This window comes from Falco peregrinus, chromosome 7 (assembly GCF_023634155.1).
Source record: "Falco peregrinus isolate bFalPer1 chromosome 7, bFalPer1.pri, whole genome shotgun sequence".
Taxonomy (NCBI): domain Eukaryota; kingdom Metazoa; phylum Chordata; class Aves; order Falconiformes; family Falconidae; genus Falco; species Falco peregrinus.
Window position 1 is genome coordinate 87877451 of NC_073727.1, and position 12747 is coordinate 87890197.

The window sequence follows — 12747 nt, forward strand, 5'->3', positions numbered from 1 at the left end:
GGAGGCTGTAAGGGTGCGATAAACTTGTTACCGTGTGTTCAGGGGAAGGGGCAAATGCTGGGGAAAGGGGGAGGGGGGATGCTGTTGGGGTGGATCAGGGAGGAACAAGTGTGGGAAAATGGGCAGGAGAGGGGATAGAGGAGACCAGCTGTGTAGGAGGGCATATTTGCTAGTGAACTTCAACAAGCTGGACTAGCCTGATAGTAGAAGACCAGCTTCTGTAAAGACCTAAGTTGTGAGATCTTAGGAGCCAGAAGTGGATTCTGGATGGATGTCAAGTCCATGCAAATATGTATACAGATCATCCAGAAATGACAGCAAGCTTGTGAATCAAGCTTGTTGCCCTTGTGAGCTTTAATCTCTGTTGTCGGAAAAAAGAAGCAAGATGGGGCTGTCTGTGGTGTTCTCCACTACGTAAGTGCTGTTTGTGTTAATGGGGGTACCGGTAAATGCCTTGCTCTAGTACTTGTGTTGCTGTGTGCCCGGCCACATTCGCATTCTGTGCATGCGTATTTGCATCTTTGGAATATGCTCTCAGCCCTGCCACTGGCTGGACCTGGAAATGGGACAGGGCAGCTAACAGGCTGGGAAAGAGAAGTCCCTGTGGTCTTCAAGTCCACTGAAACTGGCTTCTTTTAGCACATAGTGCACGCTCCCATAGTGAGGGAGTGTGCTCCTTTTTCATTCAGTCTTTAATACCTATGATGGAGTATACCTGGCTATGTCCTGTCAATTGTGCATGGGAACAAGTCAGGAAAAGACGATATCTCTCAGCCAGGTTGGGCACCTGTCTTTTTTTTTTTTAATCCACTTGGGGCTAACTGATAAGTCCTGAATAAGTCCCTGAATTAATATAGTGAATCCTTTTTTTTTTTTTTTTTCAGTTTCAATTTCCACATAACCACTTCCCTCTTCCACCCTAAATACAGCATAATAGAAAAAGTTGTGAACACATTAGCTTTTCCACTACAAAAGGTTTGTATTTCTTTCTCCTTAATTGCTCTACTCTGGCCACTGTCATGAAGACAATAGCAATCTAGTTAGGTGCACAGCTTGATCAGAACATCCTCTCCAAAGAAGGAACTCTTACTGGTCTCCTGAGCAGGAGCCCCCCAGGTTAGTGAGTGTCCCCTGCTCCCCCAGGTGCTGTCCACCTCAGACCTTCCTGGCCCTTCTCTATGCCTGCCTGGGACTCCTCACATTCCTGGGCTTTGCTTTCTTGATGTGGGTCTCAGCAGCTTCTGTCTTCCAACATACACAGTATTGGAGAAACCCTTCTCCCTCACCTCTTGGGAATTAACGTTCCTTAAGCTAATCCCAAATCAGGTAATGGGGCACAGAGTATAGTGCACCCCCAGGGGAAGGAGCACAGACAGGCTCAAACCATTACAGGGAAATCAATGAATTAAATGACTGGATCTACATGGTTCCAATCATGAATAGCCTAGGCTTCTCTTTATTTATTTTTGAGTGCTTTGTGCTCATCTGTAGTTTATAGTCATTATTTGCATCTAATACTAAACTGGCACCCCATTATATCTGCAGCGTTTAAGCTAGCAAATTACAGTGGTGTGACACTGTATGACATGGTAAATCTTGACCTTTAAATAGCAGCCACTTTAAGAGTTCATTGTTTGAAAATAAATTAATGTAAATGCTGAAATGTAGAAGAAATTAGATTAAGCAATTTAGTTAAAAGATTATAACCTTTTTACTTTTTTAACTTTTTTTTTTCTTTTTTTTTTCCTCTTTATTCTGTTGCCACTACTTGTTGATGCCCAGGCTGTTGAAGGTCTTTTTCCTTTCTTAAGGAATATTAGTTATTGAAAATGAATATATAGACTTGCAGTTTCTATTAAATCCTTTAATCTGTACTGCAGGAGTACATTCTATTATAAATGCATGCACATAATATTCACTGACATTAAAAGGAGTTATTGGTACTCACTGAGTGAAGAAGAGACGACACTGTTGCTGAATAAGTTGCTCATCACATCTTTCAAATGCATGAAATTTTATTAAAAGGTTCTGTAAAGGGAAGAGTTAAGAACACAGAAGCGAAGCTAGTGGTTTTATTCAAAGGAAGTTTGGCATTTATCTACTGCAGATTAATTGTCTGGCCATACTAAATATACTACCATAGATAATATTTCAAAACAATGCAAAGTCGCAAGCTGTTCGCTTTACTCCATGTAGACCTGTGGATGGTGCAGCACTTCTGAGTTTTATGGATAATATAGGTTTTATGTCCTAATGTGTAGGAAATTAATAGTCACAGTGGTCTGAAGAGTGATGACTTCCCTGATAATAATGATAAACGAATTGAGGACTTGATGGATGTACCTAACCTAGTGGAGGTTAATGATGGTGCTCCCCAAAGAATTGATTTGGTAGTGATAAATTGAAGATGACCTACAAAGATAAAATACAGATCCCATTAAGTTTACCAGAGCCTCCCCTCCCCCTAGAAGAAATAGATGAAAGGGCGCGTTGGGTGTTTTCGTATCCCAAAAATAACAGATTGTGTTGTGTACTGTCCAGTGGCACCCACTTCTGATGCAGTTGATTAGTTTGTCAGAGTAACTACAAGGACAAATATCTATTATACAGTGGTTGAGTCTCTAACAGTGAAGATTAACTTTTAACGGCAGAGCTTAACAGAAAAACCTCTGACTATATATGCACTGACATAAGTTTGGGGTTAGGTCACAGTGTGCTGCTGAGTTCATTAAAGCCCTGATGCTCCTGCTCTAATAGCAAAGCAATAACTTACGTAAAGGGCTATACTAAAAGGGAGAACCACGCTGGCTCTCCCCAGCTGCATGATACCATAAAGCCAGACACCAGAGGCCACATGATCAACAGAAAGAAGAGAGGCAGAGAAGCAACATGACGGCATTTATTTTGGGGGCTTTTTGTAACAAGTTGATAGAGAAAATTAATATATTCCTGTCAAATTACTCATTTTTCTAAAATGGTTATTATATCCAAAGCGCCATTTCAAACACAGCCCTTGGTGGCAGTTAACATTTGTCACTACATTGGGAAGCAAATATCAAATAAATAGATGATATTAAAACAATTTTTCAGGACCGACTGTCCATGCTGCAAAAAGCAATAGATCTTCTAGTGCACTTTGGCAGTGTTCTGGAGAAATCAAAGATCTCAGGCCTATGGGACTGAGTGGCTCTTTTAACCTCATCCTCTTGTTGTATATTGAAATAATGGGTAGACAGGGAGGTGTGAGGAAGCTTGCATTATCTGTGTCATGATTGGGATTGGATTTCGGCTGTTGCAGCTGTCAGTATGACCTTTTTGTTGAATTAAATTAGCTTTAAACCCCAGTTTTTCAAAGCCTAGCTTTTCTTCATACAGTGTTTGCAGGTAAGTAAAAGTGATTTTTGCATATTACATTTTAACAGTTAATTTTTAACACAATTAATTTTATCAAAAGGTAGGGAAACAGGTCGGAACACAGAAAGGACAGGTCAAAAAATATTAAATAACTTAGATGTACCCAAGATGTTAGGATCTGATGAAATTAACTAAGCCAAAACTGTCTTTGAACTATTAGTAATTACATACAAAAACTCTATGAGGACAGAGTCCTATAAGACTGGAGAAGGGCAAATACAGTACTATATATTAAAAAATGGGGGATGGGGTGAGGTGGGAAATACGACAGAAAGGAAAAAAACTGAGCTACAGGCAAGCCAGCCTGACTCTGCCACCTACAAAGATATGATAACATGTTTTTAAACAACCATTTAATGATATCCCAGAGAAGGCAGACCTGATTTTGTGAAGAACAAATGTGCTCAAACCCTACCACATTCGTTCCTGGTCAGGGCAACTTTGAAACACAGGGTGGAGACATGTGTAATATATTAGCAAGATTTTTCACATGGTCAAAATATTCTAATACTGAAAGAAAGAAAATGTAGTCCAGGACAAATTAGTAAGATATGGTTATGTTAAGGGTTTGTTACTGAAGTAGGAGAAAATCTTATTTGTAGGAGGCTATTCCAATGCGACACCATACAATATTTTTGTTTACGAACTAGCTCAGCAAAGTAGGAAATTTATTTCTTTGTGGATCACAAATGATTGCATTTGGATGAACACTTTGTAAAGTAGGGACTTTAAAGGATGGAAATGAAATGGGAGGTGGTCCTAATGAAAAGAGAACTATCCAAAGTATATCAAAAGAAATTAACTGAAGACCAGTTTGAGGTAGTGCACTGAAGAGCCATATCTCTATTGAAAACTTACAAAACTACCTTGCATAAAATGTACAGTGTTACAAAGTGCGTAGGCAGTTGATGTTATGTAAAAATAAGCAAACTTCATGTAGGTATTTATTTACCAAAGTGTAGTATATAACACATGGGAGGTAATTTTCTATTTTCTGTTCTATTTTGGGCACTATATTTTAAGAGAATAATATCAGTAAAACAGAAGCTCTTAAAAAATATCAGAAATGAGCAGAGACTCAGAAAATATATTCTCTGGGAAATGGTTGAAAGAAAAGATCATGTCTTCTGTACAGAGGAGAAAGATGACTTCAGATACATTGAAAGTGGTAGTAACAGAAGTGGCTTGTTTCTGTAAGTGATCTCCCACCCACTGGGGTTTATGCAGAAGATAGAAATCCTGCTCAAAAGTTCCTGAAAACAGGCGAGAAGAGATTTTGATCCTATCACAGACTAAGGTGATGAACTTCATCGCTTCCTGAGTTTGTCAGTCCTGTTGTGTTTGCCATGACTGCATTTCATCCGTGCGTGTACTGCTGCGAGCTGATAGAAAATATTATTGGTCTATGCTATTTTATGCTATTTTTTCCTTTCAATTCAGTTATTGTCACAATTTACACACATTGCATTACATAAATTTTGGACTCCTCACAAACACATTTCTAATTATCTAAAAATACTGTGTATCAGCAATATTTTTTATGAGTTTTGTTGACTATGGTATATAATTAATCTGAACTAAATAGTTTTTCATACAGAAAGGCTACCCTGCTTCCACTGGAATTGACTGGGTGAGTGTTATCTATTGGTCCTTAATTAGGCAAGCTATAATAGCCAGAATTATTCCTATTGCTCATTTCACTCTTTACTTCCACTTCAACAATTCAATATTTTTCTCAATTCTTTCAACAAATGAAAATCAGCACAAAGTGGGAATTGGATATCTTTTTGACAGCCTTCAGAATACCTGTTGCAGAGAAGTTTGTAAGTGGTTGGGCTACGTTAATTTTGTAAACATTGAGGACATTTTTCATCAGTGGTGTAGATTATAGGAGGAAAACCATAAATAATGCCACTGATTCAAAGACAGATGCAGTTTACAGCAAGCCTTGTCAAACTGATGTCCTCTGAAGATGATGCCAAAACACAGGAATGAGCATCCAAATTCAGATAGTGTACTTTTAGATAATTTTAGATAATTGGGCATCAAAGACACTAAGTTCATTAAAGCTGGTGCTTATAGGAGAAAAAAAAAATGTGTCTGTTAATCCCATGCACTTTCATATCTCCAGGTGCTGAAAAGAGTTTGCACAGGTAACTGACATTACAGATTGTGTTAGCCTGCTGTGTTTGTACAGGCAAAAACTCTAGTGATATAATAACAGCTAATTTTTGTTATGATAACTATTCTATCTTATTTTTTGATAGCTCCTTTCTGTAAACAAGAAGTACAATCGTGCTCAGGCACTCTTCTTGGGAGCCTTGGGGACAGAGATAACTGGAAAATTACCTTATTACAGAATAATTCTGGAAATTTAGACTTAGATTTTTATTCTCTTTGTTGGCTTTCAAACTAATAAAGGACTAAATATTTGCTTTTGCTTCTCATCGGCACTGACATAACCCCATTGTGCATGATGCAAATATTACCAAATGCCACTGAATGAATGAACATGATAGAATGAACCCAGCAGTGTAAATTATATTCATTGCCATCTGAACTTTGTTTTCCATTTAAACAAGATTAAAATCTACTTTTCATAGATACAAATACAATCAAACCATGACTGTTGCAAACATTGTCAGTGTATAGTAAAGGGCAGGAAAGCTCAAATGATAGTTGAGGTAAATAATTCCACTCTGAAAGATCAGTATACCAAAATTTAGATTACTAGTCTGAATGTGATGATTAATTCCATAGTAAATAATCCATAGTTTAACCATATTGGAAATGTTTTGGAAAGAAACCCACAAAACCTCACAGCTACAATAACTGCCTTATGTATGTTGCTTTTATAGCTACTTTGCAGAAGGAAAAATAACTAAATAAACCCACTAAAATATTTACACGAAATATATTTAGAGCGCAGGAACATACAACATTGATTTTCAAGGATCTTGAGTAACCGTTTTATCTGTATCACTGTAAAGTGGAACAAAAGATTCATACATGTTATATACAGACACATTTTCACAGAACAGTCTGTATTTCATAGAAAACTTTGCAGGCTATATTGTTGACAAAGCATCATTGGTGTGTATGAAGAGGAAGAGGCAGTCTACTCGCTACTCATTTTAGCCTATGGAGCAGATGCAATTTTGATAGAGTGATGATAATACACCATATTTTTATGGGAAAACAAAAAATGTTTCCTATTCATATGGAATAAACAACTAGCCTATTCTTGATGAAACTGCAGTTCCATATGGGTTATTTCACACGGAGTGACAGGGAACATTTAGCTCTATTAGCCAAAATAGCTTCTGCATTTGACACTTTTATGTTAGCGGATAGCAACACAGGATTGTGCCTTTACAATATCCTGACCACTACGTAATTATCAATCTCGGCTTCTATATGGTACATGTAATTTTTAAACTTGCTTTACATCTTTGAAGGCTAAGGAACACAGGAAATTTTCAGGAAGCCAAGTGGAAAAGTCTTTTGTAGCCTGTAACACTCAGAAACAAATTTATCGATAATGCTTATTCTGCATGTCTGCACAAACTTATCCCCTTTCAACTACAAATCCTCCATAGTCTCCATTTCGATTTCTTTTTAGGTTAGACCCAGCAAATTCCTCCACAATAAAGCAAGTCAAGGTCACAGTCACCCAAGGATATTTTTATCAGATCAATCCTTCATAAAGCTCAAAATGTATAAAAGCTTTATTGAACAAATAAGAAGCAGCATCTCTTTTAACAATTACTTGGCTCCATAATGAAATTGTGCAAACTTGTCTCCTTTAACTCACTCTAACAAATTTATGCCTGCTAGAAGTGGAATTTTCCTTTATTTAATTTTGCTAATTTCTCTGAACAAACGGGGGGAATGAGACGTGGTGGAAGATGAAAGGATAGACAATGCAATATGTAAACCCCAAAAGGCTGAGAATGAAGACAAATAAAATGAAATCATCAAATCGATAAATAAGTTTTGCATTAGAAGATTAAAAAAAAAAAAAAAAAAAGCTAGCAGCCTAACTCCAAGCCCAAAGTGAGTGGCTCATACAAGAATTAACACAGAGGCATATGTGATACATAAAAAGTACAGTATTCAAGGGACATCAACACCAGATGTGTTTGTTTAATAGCTCAAGCAATTAAGATGTGAAACAGACAGTCTTTCAGCCTCCTTAATGTTGCTTCATCCTCATGTTGCCTTGCCTTAAGTTGGTTCCCTGGAGTAAATGACTCCAGTGAAGCTGGCAGCTGGGTATTTCTGGGCATATTCTCTTTCTTCATGGCCTAAGCAGCTTGTTGGAGCAGATTCCTGGTGCTCAGATCTGCCCATAATTAATCATAAGAAGATGAAGAGCCATCCATCTTGAGTTTTCAATAAATCTGGAGTTAACATTTTATGGATGCAAGTGGGCTTATTCTGAGTCAGGGAACAAAAGTTTAAGATTGAATTGTGAATAAGTAGGTGTCTTTCGTTTGACTCTGGCCTCCTATCACCCTATTGGCATTATTATTTTACTTGTGATATGCTATTATTCTGTTCAGTGACATGTTTTCCTGGCACTGCTGCTGATGTAAGTTAATTTATACAATGCTGCTTTCAATGCTTTGCCTTTTGGTCTGATTTTGAGATCTCAATTCCTCACACACACCTCCTCCCCAACACACACACTCAGGACCATGAAAATCTATGTTTCATAATCTAAGGAAATGCTCAGACTGATTTTGGGTAGTAAATGCACATAATTAATACAGCTTCAGTGTACTTAAGATGAAGTGATTACACAGCTTTTATATATGCACACGTGGCATCAGGCTAAAGTTTCAGCTATGCTAGTCAAGCACAAGGGAGATGTAAAAGAGAAAATCATGACTGAAGAAGTTCCTGAGATGAGGATGAGACCAACTATGTACTAGGGGATCAATCTCTACTATTCTAATTAGTATACATCTGAGAGCAAGTTACGGTGGGTGATATAAGCTATTCCTTTCTTCAGTCTAGCCAAGAAGCATTGAAAAGCACTTTACTCCCTGAAACATTTTGCTGTTTGTAAGCAGGATGTCGCTGAGAAATTGCTAATCCTTCAGACTTCATCTTTTATTCCTGAAAAGCTTAGGATTTTTCTCCAGAGTTTTACTTCTAAGCTCATTTTGCCCTGCTACATGTTCATCTGTCCTGATACCTTATTTTCATGGATTGTATATACATTTGGAAGTCTTATCCTAGAAATGGTCTGCATGTTGCAGTGGAAATGCGTACTTTTTGTAAATGAGGTTGGTTTTTTTTGACTTATCTGACAAACAGATTGCATTGTTTTATTACTAACTCTCTGTAATTCCACTGCATATTTGAGAAATTTAACGAATTCAGTTGAAGCAGACTCCCTTGAGTGTTTCTCTTTATTTGGTAAGACTACAGGAAAGAGTAGACTTGACATCTTGTTAATCTATAAACGCCCCCGACACTTAACAGTTGCAAGAGCTGCTGATATAGAACTTACCTAACATGATTATCAAGACAGTAATATTTTTTACCTTGGAAGACTTCAACAGCAACATAGATGATGTCCTCATCTGCCTACTGAGATTTTCACCAAGGTTTCCTTCAAACAGCCTGACTCACACATTCATATATAGCTTTAGAATGCCCGGACAGGACATGGAACACAGTTGCCTCCACAGTTTCCTCTCACAGTAATGACAAAATCGTTAGTCAGCAGAGAAGACTTCTGAATAATGGAGGAAAACTTCTGTAGGAGGAAAGAGAGAGACCATGGACCTTAATGTCATGAACAATAAGAAAGACCATCAAATTTACTACATTTAGACTGAAACTAGCTTTTGCTTATTTTTCATGTGAAAGTTCATCAGGAATATGGATATTAAAGGATCTGTATGTAGGAAAGAACGTATACAACTGAGCAACTGCTGACTTTTATTCAATGAAAGTAAGGCTTTTACATCCCAATACAGGATGGGGTCACCTGGATAATGTGAGTATCTTAGGTAGCCTCATTAATTATGACTTCAGGTATCTGTCCCGATTATTTTAGACTGATACCTCAGCAATAAAAAGCCGGGCAATAAAGAACATAGAATGGCATCAAATTTCAGATATTTTTAACCTTATGTACCTTTTAAAAAATTACCCTAATGCTTAACCAAAACATTATTAATTTCTTATTTTTTTATCCTAACCTGAAATATATCACAAATTTTTCCCATTGTAGACAACACTATAATCCCAGATCTAGCAAAGTCAGAAAAATAAATTGCGAACACTTTCTCATATTTAATTCCTGCTCATATGTTAAGGGACCATGAATAATGAGACCCACAAAGAGGGGGGTAAATGGAAATACTGATGTGTAGCTGTGTAGCTACATTTCATTCAGAGGAGGTATTCATGGTTACATCACTCTGGGATGTGGACCGCTGTCTAGAAAATGTTCAAAATGCAGTGCACATTTCCTTATACCCAGGAATTTCTTATCGGTTTGACAATAATGCAAAATTAATATGAAGTGATGACACTTGCACAGTACAGTGCTATTATATATTCAAAATAATATTTACACAAAAATTAAACTTTATTAAATTGTACAGGAAGGAATCTTTTATGGATGTGTCTCTATGCATGCCTATGCAAAACACAATCTAGGACTTAAGTTTATTTATTTTCCCAAAAATTAAAACCAAAGCAAGCAAACTTGTGTTACTGGAATAAGTTTAGATTGTAGTCTGATCAGGCTACAGGAAATTTCAGTTGAGAATATTGCACCTGTCAACTGCTTTTCATTTCAGGGAATTAATCAAGCTGGCTGTTCGGAGAGTTTTTGAGAATGTTCATTATTTCAGCTATTAATTTTTAAAGGCAGCAAATGTTGCAAGTCAACAGCATCCATAAAAATTGATTTCTTGTGCAATTTACCTCATGCTATGGGAAGGAAAGAGAAGGGTTTGTGAATCTACTACTCCCCCTCTCAATTTTCTAAGGCATCCGCTGTATGTGTGTATATATATTTTTAAGAAAAAATTATTTAGTTGAAAGGAACAGAATCCTCTTTGCATTGGTTTTACACCAATGTGGATGGGTAATATCTGACCACATAATTTAACACTAAAGAGAATAAGAAACAAAAGCAGTTACATAGAGAAATAGTCAGAGAACTGTAATCTGAAACTGGTGGAGCCCCACTGTAATACTGTGTCAGGCATTAATACAGTTCTCTAGGCTTCAGTCTCAGCGAAAATCTATTGCGCACTCTTCTTTTATAACGTGTATTTGCCTGTGGACCCCACAAAAACCAGTTTCACATTGTTTAGGCAAAGTTACCTGGAGGGTAAGCTGCTGTTAAACACCTGAAAATAAAGCTTCTTGCTGCAGAATTTAAGTGATCTGTTTGTGTTGGAGGGGAAAGATATCACAAATTTAGGCATTTGGTCTTCTCAGATACACTAATTCACAGCATCTGAAGTATCTGGAGTAAGGTCTTTATGTTAAATATGGTTTACAGAGTGGTGCAACACAGCCACCTGGTACAAACATCCATCCTGTGAGCAATTTCCATCCCTGGGATGTAACAACTGTAGAGCAGTGGCTAAAAGCATGGTCCGACTGTGATTTGTGAGAATTCAGTTAGGGCTAGGACCTAGCCTCTGCTTCTTCAGGTGGGGTAGTATAGCCTTGACTTGAGGGCTTTGTCATTTGTCTGTCCGCGGTAGAAGTGGCAGACAGTGAGGAGCCTGGCTGTTTTACACAAATTAGATTCACTGTGCAGATCCCTTCCCTGGACAGGAGATACGACACACAAAGCCCATGGGCCTGTAACACTGATCAGTGGAGACCATTGGACTTGACCTGCACATGCAAAGCTCCAAAGGAGGGGAAACACTGCACTGCTCCCCCCCACCCCCCCGCCCCCCAAAACCACCCAAACCACCCAACTCTTCCAATAGATAACTCCTGAACAGATTTTCTAGGAGATTTAGAGGGAATTGCAGACCTGTAGTAGAACACAGACCTTTGAAAACATTATTAATAATTCAAAAAAAGAGACATAAATCAGCCTAAAAATCTTGAGTAGAGGACACTACACAGTTCATTAAAATTCCCAATATTATTAAAGAAATGGTAGACCTTCTCAGTTCTTTAAGGTTCTAAAACTGTAGATCTGAGGATCAAAGATCTACACTAACACAATGAGAAGGAAAGACCATATAACATTTTTATAGTGTTTGTCTTCTTGATAGCTTTGCGCAGGAAAATATTAGCTTACTTTGGCCTTTCATATCTGAAATATAGGCCAGATTATGAAATGAATAACATTGCATTTACTCTGACCAGAGAAATCCAGAGTGTGGGGACCAATATTTGTTTTACAAATCCTTTTTATATTATGTATCTGAATATTCCACAGACAAAAAAAAAGGATGAGAGACTGCTCACATACACTTTTTAAAAAGAAAAAATGGTGTGGGATGATATTTCCTGAGCAGTTTTACAGGAGAGAACCACAAAGAAAGTAAGGCTTTTATGCACACATTTCCCACGCAATATTTTTACTTCCCATTAACTTCTTTCTAATAACATAAAGTCCCTAAAAACCAGAGAGCTTAGGCTGCGTTACAAGACCTTTATAGAACCATTTATGTGTCTTAGCTTCAGGCTTTCATATAACCCTTGGGTGGGCGTTCAATGACACCAAAATACACCTGTAGGGGGCTTGTGGATTCAGTAATAAGTGGCGAGTCCCCTGTTGGGACATTGCTCTTATCATTATCATCTTGATCCTTAAAAATATTCAAGCTGGTAATGGTTTTATGCTACCTACTGTGTAAGATTTCAGCTTCAGTGTAACATTTAATAAAGCATTATCTGTGGAGTTCAGTGGTGCTGTATTGATAAGAGTTGCCTTTAGAAGACTTTGTGAGGCTGAGCAGTGGTGGCTGTGTTACACAAACATGGGAAATAATGAAATAAAAACAAGCTACATGATATGCAGAGATAAAATTTCAGTGCAACTAATAAAGAAAAATAATAGCAAAAGGCAAAATATTGTTGAAACAATGCAAACAAATAAAGCAATAGCAAAGAAGAAAGACAAATAACAAGAGCAAACTAAGAAATGAATAACAAATAATAAACCAGTAACAAATAATGAACAATAACAAACTAGACTTCAGAGGTAATCAAAGTGAGAAAGAAAGGAAAAGAGTGTATTATATCAGAAGCAGATTAGTGCTGTGTGCTCTTGGGATCAACAACTCAAATGCCTTTCATAGGTAAAATGGGTTAGGGAATATTTTTGCC